Raw genomic sequence first — 13731 nt, forward strand, 5'->3', positions numbered from 1 at the left:
CTGCGGTCAAGAAGCCGTGGCCTCAGACTCAGCAGACTTCAGCAAGGTGACCTTAGCCATAGTGTCCTCCAGGTGGCGCTGCCCTCAGGATGCAGACTGAATTAGGGAGGCGTGCGTCCCAGCAGGTGTGTATGCGTCTGCTTTTCCCCATGATTCAGAGGAACGCTTCGGAAATGTTGCAGAGACAGCAGCTTCAGGAGACAGAAAAACACCATTAAAACTTTCTGAGCTCTTTGATTAACTCAAACCATCTGACGGTTTTTTAATCAAAGGAATTGACACGGCGGGCTGTGAAAGCTGCAAGCGCGGCTGATGAGGAAGCATCTCATCTGAACGAGTGGCTGGAACAGCCTGCAGGCTGGCTGATGAAGACGTGTGGCGCCGAGCGTCTTCTGTCACACCTGCGTTTGTGTTTGGGTCTGACTGTGAGAAGCGTCTGTCAACAAAACCTTCACGCTGTTCATCTGCAGCGGCGAGCAGGAAGCTCTTCCTCAGTTAGTGTTCGTGAACTTTCATGATAATCTCAGAAGCATTTGCATGCGTGCACACGGCCGTGCAGACAAACACACGTCTGTAAAATCTGAACGTCTCCACTGGGGGGCTGAGATTAAGAGGATTAAAGGTGGTGAAGGCCCGGCAGCACTCAGAGCTGTTCCCACGGTAACGGCGCTCACAGCTCTCCACCACCCCACACACTTCATCTGCCGCCATGATTCCTTCTTACTCAACTCGCCCCCCACCCCAATGGAACCCGTTAGGACACTTCCGTTTGTAGCCAAGGCCCCGCCCACTTCACATCCATCCTTCCATCCTTCCATCCATCCATCTATATTTTTCAGTCATCCATCCATCCATCCATTCATTCATCAATCCATTCATCCATCCATCTGGAATTCTGCATCTAGATGCTTCTTCTCCTTCGTTTCCAGTGAAGAAAACAGAGGAGAAGAAAAGAGGAGCATCTTCTGTCTCCGTGTGTTGGAGGAGTCTGCTTGACAGACTGTGGAGGAGGAGGCCGACCTCCCCTGCAGCTCCGCTGGAGGTTCCAGGACCTCATTAGCCAACCATCACAAGCTCTTCCTCTCTCAAAGGGACGTGAGTGGGGGCCCTGAGCTGCTGGCTCCCCTCCCCTCAGCCTGAAGGCCTCAAGTGTCCCACTGATCATGGGGGAGTCCAGATCCTCCTGCGGCCTTCGGCCTCTTCTGGCCCGGTTTGTCTCTGCAGAAGCTTATGCAACAGCGGCGCCTCCTCTCCTGCATCTGTGTTTGTGGACTCATGACGGAAGAGGAGAAGCTCCTTCACCTCCAAAAGACGATGACCTGCAGAGGAAACACATCCACCCAAAAACCCGGATGGGTCCAATGAAAAGGAGCCTTCACAGCTGAACTCCCACCATGAAGTCCCTTTGGATGACTTTTATGCAAAAGCTTTAAACTGAACATCACTCTTTAAAGGGGACAGTTTATCTAGGGGGGGCATGCAAGTGGTACCCCCAAGATGCCTCTCCTATGGTCCATATGGATCCAAGCACAGCGGTAAACGAGTCCAAACCTGAACCTCCAGTTCTGGTTCCTCAGGTGGATTCAATTCAATTCAATTCAATTTTATTTGTACAGCCCAAAATCACAACAACAGTCGTCTCGATGGGCTTCGAAGTAAAACATGAAATCAAAAGGATCACGAATACAAAGAGTTCAATAGAAAAATACTAAAATGAACTAACAAACTGACTAAGCTATACTGGCATCCCTGCCCTTAGACCCCCCTTCGCGGTAAGGAAAAACTCCCAAAAAAACCGGATTCCGGAAAAAACGAAGAAACCTCAGGGGTGCCCACATGAAGGAGGGATCCTCCCCCAGGACGGACAGGCGATTTACCAGAACTCTTAGAGAAGAATTAACTTATCTAAATCTACAACTACATATATAAAAGTCCAGCAGACGAGCTTCATCCAGCCGTGGTTGTGGGGACAGTCAAAGGCGCGAGTCGAGCCGGAGACAGGAACCACAGCCAGGTGTAGGAGCAGGAGCAGAGACGAGGTACTCAGTCAGGTACAGAGCAGAGACGAGCCAGAGATGAGCCAGAGGCAGGATCCACAGCCAGGTGTAGGAGCAGGAGCAAAGGCGAGGTAAACGGTCAGGAACTGGAGCACGGATGAACCAACTGGAGTCTGGAAGCACTCCCACTCCCCAGGAGGGGAGAGGAAAAGAGGGACAATACATGAATCGCACTGCACCAGGCAGAGGCAAGGAGAACTAAATGATAAATTATGATCAAGAATAGAGGAGAGGAAGGGTAGAAGTAAAAAAGGAAAGAGGACAGAACCCCAGTGCACCATAGTTACCCCAGCTTCAACTTCTAGCAGCCTTTTAAAAGAAATAGTTATTATTAAGTTTAATTTAAACAAACTAACATTAAGTTAAATAATCTCTGAATACTAACTAGTCTGACAATAAGCCTGTCCAAAGAGGAATGTTTTCAGTCTAGCTTTGAATGTAGAAACTGAGTCGGCCTCTCTTCCATGAGCTGGGAGTTTATTCCATAAGACAGGGGCTTGGTGGCTAAACGCTCTACCTCCAACCGTACTTTTACTAATTCTAGGAACCACAAGCAGTCCTGCATTTAGTGAGTGAAGTGTTCTGATTGGATGGTAAGGGACTATGAGGTCCTTAATATAGGACGGGGCCATTCCATGTAAGGCCTTATAGGTTAACAGGAGGATCTTGAACTTAATTCTAGAATCAACTGGGAGCCAATGGAGCGAAACTAACACAGGAGTGATGTGATCTCTTCTGCTGGTTCCAGCTAACAATCTAGCAGCTGCGTTCTGAACAAGCTGGAGACTTCTTAAGGAACTCTTAGGACACGCTGCTAACAAGGAGTTACAGTAATCCAGCCTCCACGTAACAAATGCATGGATGAGTTTTTCAGCATCACTCTTAGAAAGTATATTTCTGATCTTAGCAATATTCCGCAGGTGAAAAAAGGCAGTTCTACACGCCTGAGATATATGAGCCTTAAATGATAAATCCTGGTCAAGTAAAACCCCAAGGTTTCTAACTGTGGAATTGGGGGCTATACTTATACCATCCAGGGAGACTATCTGAGCAGACAGAGCATCTCTGAGGTTTTTAGGACCAAGTATAATGACCTCAGTTTTTTCTGGGTTCAAGAGGAGGTAATTAATTGTCATCCAGGTCTTGATGTCACTGATGCAGGCGTTCAGTTTCTCTATCTGGTCATTCTGGTCAGGCTTCATGGATAAATACAACTGCGTATCGTCGGCATAACAATGAAAATTAATGCTGTGTTTCCTGATTATGTTTCCTAGGGGTAACATATAAAGCGTAAACAGGATCGGTCCCAAGACTGAGCCCTGTGGGACTCCATAGTTGACTCGAGTGCACTGAGAGGAATGGCCATTTACATTAACGAACTGATACCTATCAGACAGATAGGATTTAAACCACTGGAGAGCAGATCCTCTGATCCCTATGTCCTGCTCTAATCTATGGAGTAAAATACCGTGGTCGATAGTGTCAAAGGCTGCACTGAGGTCCAACAGGACCAGAATAGAAAGTAGTCCCTTTTCTGAGGCCAATAACAAGTCATTAGAGACTCTAACTAGTGCAGTTTCCGTACTGTGGTGAGGTCTAAACCCCGACTGAAAGTCTTCAAAGTGGCTGTTGTCCTGTAGGTGGCAGTAAAGCTGCTTAACTACAACTCTTTCTAGGATTTTAGAAATAAAGGGCAGGTTTGATATCGGTCTATAGTTGGCCAAGATGCTAGGATCCAAACTGGGCTTTTTCAGAAGAGGTTTAACAACTGCATATTTAAAAGACTGTGGCACGTAACCCGTTTCCAGAGAGGCATTTATCATTGTTAATATGGGATCATTAATTAGGGGAAAAGTTTCTTTAAAAAGTCTAGTGGGAATTGGGTCTAACAGACACGTTGAGGATTTGGAGGACGTAATAATTGATGTTATTTCCGCTTGATCCACAGCAGTGAAGCAGTCTAATGTTACAGAGGTTTCTATGGATGCCTCCATTTCTACCGCTTCAGCCTGTTCTGGGCTGATAGTAGGAATAACTTGATTTAACTTATGTCTAATATTTGAGATTTTACTATCGAAAAATGTAAGAAAATCATCAGAGCTGAGAGAAACAGGAACATGTGGTTCTACTGAGCTCTGACTGCGAGTTAATTTAGCTATAGTGCTAAAAAGAAATCTTGGATTGTTTCCATTCTCTGATATTAAGGTTGAATAGTACTGGCTTCTAGCTCCACGCAGAGCTTTTTTATAATTTAATAGGCTATGTTTCCAGATATCCAGAGACTGCTCTGAACCGGAGCGGCGCCATTCTCTTTCCAACTTACGGGTTTCTCGTTTAAGAGAACGAGTTTCAGCGTTAAACCACGGTGCTACTCGGTTTTGTCTGACGAACTTAGGTTTCAAGGGGGCAACAACATGGAGTGTACTCCTGAGGGCTTGTAAGGCATCATTAACAAAGTGGTCATTTATACTAGGACTGATACTATGGGAGCTGGTCTCAGAGTATTTTCTCAGAATATCACTAAGTACTGGCTGAACTGTGTGTTTAAACTCAGACACAGAACGGTCAGTTAAGGTTCTTCTAAGCTGTTTCTTATTCACTGGGGCAGAAGGATGTTCCAGTGTAAGCTGGAAGGTAATCAGAAAGTGATCAGAAATGATGGGGTTAAGAGGAAGGACACTCAGCTGGCTGATCTCTATCCCATGGGTTAGAACAAGGTCCAGGGTGTGCTTATGACAGTGAGTGGGTTCATTCACACTTTGGGTGAAACCAACATCATCTAATAAAGCTGCAAAAGCCTTTCCTAGGCAGTCACTGGGGTCATCAACATGAATATTAAAATCCCCTAATATTATAATTTGATCAGAATCTAAGACAATAGTCGATAGGAAGTCGGAAAACTCAGTTAAAAATTCTGAATATGGGCCGGGGGGGGCGATAAATAATTATGAGTAAAACAGGTTTTGGAGTTTTCCTGTTTGGGTGACTTAAAGACAATATGATGCTTTCAAATGAATTATAAGCATTTTTAACTTTAGGGCTGAGAAGTAAGCTAGACTGTGATATTACTGCCAAACCACCTCCTTTCCCTGAAATCCTGGATTTCTGATAGTTAGCATAAGTGGGGGGGGTTGCTTCATTCAATCTAACATAGTCATCCTGATGGAGCCAAGTTTCTGTTAAGGCTAAAAGACTAAGATTGTTATCAGTAATTAACTCGTTGACTAAGAGGGACTTGGAGGAAATGGATCGAATGTTTAATAAACCGCATTTAATGACATCATAATTCTGCTTGTGAGAACTGCCGTCTGTCACTTTAAGGTTTCTATGACGCGCTCCTTTCATTTTTTTTTTTTTTTTTTTTTTTTTTTTTTATTCAGCCGAAAAGAAGTTTTTTTTTTATACCAATAATACAGAAAAATAAAATAAAATCAATACAAGACATTAAAATAAAAAAAAAAATAAAAAAAAAAATAAAAAAAGGGGGGGGGGGTTTACATAGACATTGCAATTAATCTTAACTTAGGGGGCTATCAAGAAGCTGTAATTTACATATGATACTTTGAAGTTCCATAGCAAGTTTGTTTTCCATGAAGTTTACAGATGAAAAAAAAGAGCAGAGTTCTTTATGAAATGTAGAAAAAAATGGTTTGATTTTAAGGAAACGGCATTTATGTATATAGAATTTACCCAAAATAATTACAACATTCAGAATAAGTTCTGTGTTCTTGTTTTCTAAACGCTCCTTTCATTTGTCTTTCAGCACATAAGCTAAAGCTAGGACCTGCTTGACTTTCCCTGCATGGGTTTTGCACCGGCACTAACCCTAAGGGAGGCTCAGAGGAGCGTTTTCCACTGCTGCTCTGCGCCCGGGTCTCGTCTCTGGATTGTCAGGTTAACAGACTAAGGCTAGCAGAAATGTTTCTAGAAAGAAGAGCGGCACCGTCCCGGGTGGGATGGACGCCGTCTCTCCGCATGAGACCGGGCTTCCCCCAAAACGCGCTCCAGTTATCCACAAAACCAACGCCGTTTTCTGGGCACCATCTAGAAAGCCAGCGGTTAAATGATGAAAAGCGGCTGTACATTTCATCATTGACTAAGTTCGGCAGGGGACCAGAGAAAATTACAGTGTCGGACATCGTCTTAGCCAGTTTACACACCGAAGCTACGTTTAACTTAACCACCTCTGATTGTCTCCGTCGGGCATCATTACCGCCTGCGTGAATCACGACTCGACGGAACCTGGACTTACTCTGAGCTAACATCCTAAGGTTCCCCTCGATGTCACCAACTCTGGCCCCCGGATAACACCTGACTTTAGCCGCTGGGAGCTCCACGTTTCTAACTTCAGAAGAGCCTATAACCAGAGTTGAGTGTTCAGCGGGTGTGTCGCTGAGGGGGGAGAACCTATTACTAACGTGGAGTCTCGGGTGCTCTAAGTTTTTGCGTTTAGCACTATGTTTCCTCCCAACCGGTACAAACCCCTGACTGTCTCCCGGCTGTTGGGAGGGCGCTGGGGTGCTAGCTAAGTTAGCCCTGGTAGCGCGGCCCGCGCTACGAGTAACGACCTGGCTAGCCGGCTTAGCTTCCACTGTGCGGAGCCGCGCTTCTAACTGCTCCAGCCTGGCCTCCAAGTCTAACACAAGACTACACTTAACACACCTACCCCTATCTTCACTAAAGGAGGCAGGATCATCACTAAACATATGGCACATGGGGCAGGAGAGAGGAGGAGAGGCGGAAGGAGTGGTGGTGGCCATACTAGGTTCTAAGCTAAGGCTAGCGGTGTTTAAGTAAAGAGAAGTGGTTTATTTAGCAAAATGAGAAAAGTGAACAGCAAGCGGTTTAACAGTGGTGAATTCGCTAATAAAAGGTACTAGATGTGAATATTAACCCAGATAACCCTTAGAGTAAGCAATAGTAGTAAGGCTAATGCCAAACAAGAGGACAGCAGTCACACAGCTAGCACTGGGAATAGCTCACCCGGAAATGACGTCACAGGAAGTGAATGTCTCCATTCACCAACAAGATCCAGAGGATCTGAGACCAACAGCCAGAGGAAGCACTGAGCGCGCTCAGTGGAGTCCGGATCATGGGGGCAAAGATGTTGTTGGTGCTTCTGTGTCAAGAAGCTTGTCAGATTTCCTTTACCTCCTCACGCACACATGCACGCACACACATGCACGCACACACACACACACACTATGCAGTCTTCATTCTTCTACCTCCAGGCTGCAATCAAGGAAGGCTGCAGCAAATTTGTTGTGTAACTGCAGCCTGCGTGGAGGCAGCCACTGAGGCACAACAACAGACACACAATTGCACAGTGCATGCATGCTGGCTCTGCACACACAGAAGAAACTCACACTAGCAGCAGAACGTGCACGCTGTGTGCACGCTGTGTTCATCACTGTCACAGTCAGAAACGATGTTTACAAAGATTTGAAGACAGAAAAACTCAAGATGTTTTCAAAATGGGAAAAAAAGCATTACACACAGTTACAACGCAGACTTTAACACACTCACACACACACAGACGTGCACAGATGGTGAGCTTAGATCTGATGGGAGCAGATCTTTACTTCAGCGCTGTATTACTTTCCTGTCCTCAGGCCCAATTCCAATCAGAACCCAGCAGCTGATAAAGTGGCTGAGAGTCCAGCTACACACAGAGACACACACAGAGACACACACACACACCCACACACGCAGACACACACACAGACACACACACACATACTCACACACACACAGAGACACAGACACACACACACAACACACAGAGATACACACGCCCACAGACACACACACAGACACACACACAACACACACACAGACTAGTAAGGTTCTTGCTGCCACAGAGAAATGTGTGTGAACATTCTCAGAAGATGATATTTAGTTTGCCCAACGGCAGCTGGGATAGGCTCCAGCAACCCATGACTCCATTTGGGATTTAGCGGGTTCAGAAGACGGATGGATGAGTATGGATGAGGATGGATGGATGGAAGCCTGTCGGCCGATGCAGGTCTGTGATTAGGGTCTTTCTTTGACGTCAGCGAAGCTGCTGTTGGCATCAGACCATTAAGGTTCCTAAAGGTGGGAGTTCATTATGAGTCAGACTGCATCAGGCCTGTTAGATCAGCAAAGACTTTTTCATTTTCTGCCCAGCAACAGGAGAACTTCAGCCTCTTTGAAAGTTTTTAACCTTTTTAGGAAAATGTCACCATCCAGAGCTAAAAACCACAGAAAACTTTATACTAGAGCTGGAAATACAGGTTCTACTAAGAAACTTACTGCAGGTAAAGTAAGGTTTTACTTTATCATTTATTTATTTACTTATTTTAAATCATTTTTTAACTTTTATCATTCATTTAATAAATACCATAAATGTCTGCAAATTACTTAGTCTTTTTCTTTTCCTTCAGTTCTAAATCTGCCTCCCCCCCCAACTCATAATTTCTAAGTTACCACACGTGCACGCTCGGCTGAGCTCTGAGCGTGCACGTGCTTCATACAGCACAGACATGAAGGAACACAAACGTGGGACAGAAGCGCTCGTCTCCTGCTGCTGGTCATTTTCTCAGAGTCACAGTTAGAGGCTCTTTCTGAAGAGGCAAACGTGCGCTCTGAGCGTGCACGTGGAGGACGGTTGTGTTTGCTGCAGAAACCAGCAGAGAGGAAGATGGGAGGAAAGAGAAGCAGCAGAACTGAAGTTCTGGCGGGTCAGGAAGTTCTGCTGCGGTGATGACAGCAGGGGGCAGAAGTTACCGGTTCTGGTTCTGGTTCTTTGGTTACTCGTTCCTGCTCTGGTTCCCTCCTCACGTTTCTGGATTCTTCTCTGGTCTTGTGGTCCACATTCTGCTGGTTCAGCATTTTTATGTGAACTTTGCTTTCATGAAGCTGTTTTAAGTTTTTACAAAAGAGTTTGAAGGAATTTAATTCTTTCAGATTTTTCTTCTCCAGTTTTGATCGTAAAGTTTTGTTGAAATGAAATCTGGATGATGGCGTTCAGATGATCTTATGGATTCCTCCAGGCTGAACTCCTTGGTTGCTCAGCCGAGGGTCAGCCGAGCTCCGCCCATTTAGCTCCGCCCATCAGCTCCAGACATTAACCTTCCAGGTAGGTGTTCGTTTGTTTTTACTTACTTACTTGGGTTTTTCTTTCTGCTCCTCGTTCTTCTGAAACCACAGATTAAACTGCAGACTTTCCCTCACAGCCACGATCTGCTTCTAGAAGCTCATGAACCTGAACTTCTCAATCTTCTGGATTTTCTTTTTAATTTTAAAACTTTCCCCAAAATTGTCTACAAACAGACAAAAAAACTGAAACCTGCAGAACCTGAAAGGAACCTTGAGAATTTCAAATCGTTTCCTCCAAATCACCAAATTCTGACCTTAGTGGCGGCAAAGAAGGCGGAGTCTTGAGCTCTTTGCATTCTTAACACGTCCATCCGCTGCAGATGCTTCCTGGAGTTTCCTGCTGACCAATCAGAAGCCTCCGCAGAGGTGGGTCACTGCGTCTGTGAGGATCCTCAGATGTTCTGAAGGAAGTGTGAGGCGGCCTGAATCACACGGATGTCAGGCTGACATTTCCATCCTCCTGATGTTTAATTAGTGAAGCTGCAGAGTTCTGTGAGTCACACGTGAGTTTGGTAAATTTAGACTCGTCCACCTGATTGAAGACCTGCAGGCCGCCTGCGTTTCTGCCAGAATTAAAGCGCTCCTCATGAGTCCCACCCTGAAGGGGTTCTGACCAAACTGAGCATGCTCCTCAGCGGTCTGATCTCAGCGGCGCTTAAGCTCGACACTCGAGGGCCTCAGCAGAACTCTGCTTCCTGTTGACGGGAATCCGTCTGACCTCCTGAGGAGCAGGCTGGACGTTTGGGCCTCTCATAAAGATCTGCACACATTAGGAGCTGGCTGGTTCTATTGGACGGGACGGTTCTGTCGGCTTTAATCGGATCTGATTAAAGGCAGTGAAGAGGAGCGGCCCAGGCTCTGTGAGGCAGAGCTGCTTCTTCTTGTGGATGAGCGCTGAAGCAGCCTGCAGCTGCTGGTCCTTCGGGGCTGGGGAAGGGGGCGGGGACTAAACCCGTTGAATCAAGTCAGTATTATTTACATGGCGCCGGATCAGAAATAGCCCATTTTGCTCAAGGCGGCGCACAGCATCCAGCAGCCTCCTCTGTCTGTGTGGATGAACAGAGAGCATCCAGGGAGGAGGAGGAAGAGCTCTGAGGAAGACCATCACCTCTCTGAGAAGAACCTTCAGGTCTTTGGGGGGCCCTGCAGACGAGGCTTTCAGAACAATCACAGTGAAGCGGGTGTGAAGGGGTCACATGGTGCTACAGTGTTTTCACAGCCAATTCCCAAAGAGTCGTTCCGCTCAAGATGCCTGCAGCGGCGGCGGCGTCAGGAGCCAAATCCTCCTGCAGACGGGGAAGGTCGATCCCGGGGTGACGGGTGGCCTCAGGCAGCAGAACACGACAGACACGTCTGGTGGAAAAAGATCTGCGCGTTTTTCAGACGTCTGAGAACGAGGGCAGCAGAGTCCAGAGGAAGTTTCTGTTTGGGGTTTGACTCAGGAGGCGGGATTTGATCAGGTACAAAAAGGGGCGTGTCTAAACCGTGCAGGGTGAAGATCCAGGTAGATCAGAGTTTCAGAGCTAGAAATGTTGATCCATCGAAGAGCAATAAATCATTTAGATCCAGAACGCTGCTGCACCAATTCCGGCCAATCGGGGAACACTCTGAACACCCAGCTTGTTGGAAGGCCACACCCCTTCCACTTGAAAGTGTGCTACACGAAATCGGTCTATCAAATATTTTGAATGTTGGACGTGGGGGCCAGCAGGCTCCGCCTACTTTTTTTGAGCCATCTGATTGGTTAATTTAGAACTTGATCTATAGAAAATGTATCATGAAAAATTGAAGATTATCAGGAAGATGTTAAATAAAGGTATAAGATCCAGAACGGTTCTTCTGACCAATAGAATGACGGAATAACAGCTGTTTATGTCTCTGTGGAAGTCTGTGGGATTTTGCAGGTACTTCCTGTTTGGAACGCCAAGGGGGAGGGGCCACTCAGTCCAGTTCTCATATACAGTCAGCGGTGGTGTGAATGTTTTTCTCGTATCTGTGCCTCTTTGTGTTGGTTGTTGTCAAAGCGGTGTTTGTCTTTGGCCTGTTGGCGGTCGTGTTGTGTCTCTGTGTGACAGTTGTGTGTCTGTGTGTGTTTTACAGCTGCTCTGTGTCTCATTTCGTGTTTCCTCTCTTGTCTGTTCGCCTTCATTTACATTTGTCTGATTTAAATTCTCCGCTGAGAAGAATCCACTTATAGCTGTCATTTTCAGACACGGTCGCACAATCGTTGCCGCGCACCCCCCCCCCCCCCCCCCCCCACACACACACACACACCCACACACACTGTCAGAGCAAATTCCCACGTCAGGTGAAAGCCGGCAGATCTTGTGTGCACGCTGATCCGAGCTGGCAGGTTGGAAACACATCATCAGGACCTCCGGAGGTGTGTTCATGACCCGCTGACGGACTCCTCCACACGGCTGTTACACACATGTTCACCTCAGCTGCATCCCTGCTCACATGACTGAGGTGAGGCGGCGTGCTCACCTGGCACGGCGCTCTTCCCGCTGAGGGCGGCAGTGCTGATCAGGAGCTGGAACTCCTCCACAGCAGCTTTACTGAGCTCAGAGGATAAAAAAACCAGCATCCCACTAAAGGAAGACATGCTGAATCTAAACAGGTAAGCAGGCCTTTCAACCCCCCCCCCCCCCAGACACATCCCATCCAACAGAAGTCAGATCTAACACCTCAGAGATGCCTTTTGTCTGCAGCCTGAAGCGAAGAACTGATCGGGCCTCAGATCTACTGCAGCAGCTCTGTCAGAGCCGACAGGAAGTCGGGCTGAGAATCCAGGCAGACCCCCGGGAGCAGCTGCTCGCTCCACAGAGCGCCACTCGTCACGCCGTCCTGAAGCCTCCGCTGACACAAACTCAACATTTTACTTCCTTGAAGAAGCTGCTGCTGCAATAGAACCGGAGAAAGAAGGCATTCAGAGGACTTCTCCTGGTTTAAGCTGTGATGCTGGAGGTCTCCAACAGAGGAAGGAAACGTCTGAACCAACGTCTAAAGGTACACCTGTGAGACGTTCACTGACATCAGGTGTGAAACACGCTCAGGGCAAAGCTCCTACTCTGTGAAAGAGCGGCACAGGGGTTGTGAATTCTTTGAACATGAAGTTTCTTGAGGTCAGAGGCTTTGAAAGTCTTATCTTCTACTGAGCATGAGAAACTGGAGAAATCTCTGTGTGTCAGGGACAAAGGCCTTGGTTGGATGTTGTGGTTTTCAGGTTCTCAGAGGACTGTGCATCTCTCAGGGACCTGATCTTTGAACCCAGAAGGACCTTGGCTTCCTGTGGACCCGGACTCATTTCCACTAAAACCGTTTCAAAGTGGGACAGATCTCTAAGGTCAGACGAGTCTAAACGTGACATCACTGTTGGCATCATGTGTCCTCCAGGCTGAAGGGGGGGGGGGGGGGGACCTTCCAGCTTCCATGATTAACCCTTGTTCTATCTTAGATGACCCCCCCCCCCCCTTCCATTGAGGTGTTCTCCCTACCATGACAAAGGTGGATAAAGGTGGAAAGATTTCATGTAATCCATGGACACCAGTGAAGATCACAAATCATTGAAGAAAAAAGGTTCAGAGCACTGTCTAGTGGGTCTAGATGACCCAACTCCCACCGTGCCTAGGATAGCACAAGGGTTAACTGTTAGGAGTTCTGAAGGACGTGTAAATGTTTTCACAGCAACATCTGACACCGCCCAGGTGACGTCTGTTTCAGCAGGAAGAAGCAACAGTTTAACGGAAGCTTCACTCTGCAAGAGGCTGACCGGCTGACCGGCTGACCTGCTGACCGGCTGACCTGCTGACCGGCTGACCTGCTGACCGGCTGACCTGCTGACCTGCTGACCGGCTGACCTGCTGACCTGCTGCAGTCCAGACCTTTCATCTGACAACATCTAGGCTTCGTGTAAATATAAAGGCTCCAAAGACGACCACTAATCTGCAGCTATGTTCACACCGGCCTCAAGAACACACTTCCAATGAAAAATCGGTGTAACCGTGTGTGAAATGTGCATCTAGCACACGTTTAAGAGTGTTTTGAGGCTCTACATCCAAAACCAGATGTGAACGTGGCTGAAGACGTGCAGGAATGGGGACCAAATGCACCCAAAACTCAGAACCTTACGAAAAGAAGATGCTCCACCGTGGTTACCATGGTAACCACACACCTGTCCAGAGAACAGAGACCTGCACCGTCAGATGAGTTTTTTACCTGAATTAAAGTATCACATGTTTCTTCCTTAAAAAAATGTCCTGAAATTCTGGACCTGAACAGAAAAACTGCATCATGGATGGATGTGCAGCTCGGATTTGGACGTGTTGCGTTCATGGTTTCTCAGAAAAACTGCTGCAGTGAGGTTCTCTTGAAAGGCGTCTGGGTTCTGGAGGCTGCAGACGTCAGGGTTCCATGAACAAACATGAACCTCACGGTGAAGAGGAGCGTCCTGCTGCGCGGCAGAACATCTGCCATCTCTGCAGCCGATGCTCACAGGTGAGTCAGAGCCAACCGTGTTCATCTTAATTCACCG

General features: G+C 47.1%; 1 long non-coding RNA gene across 1 annotated transcript; it reads right to left on the minus strand.

Moving 5' to 3' along the window:
- Positions 1-1587: 1587 nt before the first annotated feature.
- Positions 1588-5546, minus strand: LOC144996712 (uncharacterized). The gene is made up of 2 exons (XR_013659568.1): positions 2443-5546; positions 1588-2366 (listed from the first exon to the last, which is right to left on the minus strand). It is a non-coding gene; the product is annotated as an uncharacterized LOC144996712 (long non-coding RNA).
- Between the last annotated feature and the right edge of the window lie 8185 nt (positions 5547-13731).

The sequence above is a fragment of the Oryzias latipes genome, chromosome 12 (assembly GCF_053564925.1).
Source record: "Oryzias latipes strain Hd-rR chromosome 12, Olatipes_Hd-rR_3.1".
In the NCBI taxonomy this organism is placed as follows: domain Eukaryota; kingdom Metazoa; phylum Chordata; class Actinopteri; order Beloniformes; family Adrianichthyidae; genus Oryzias; species Oryzias latipes.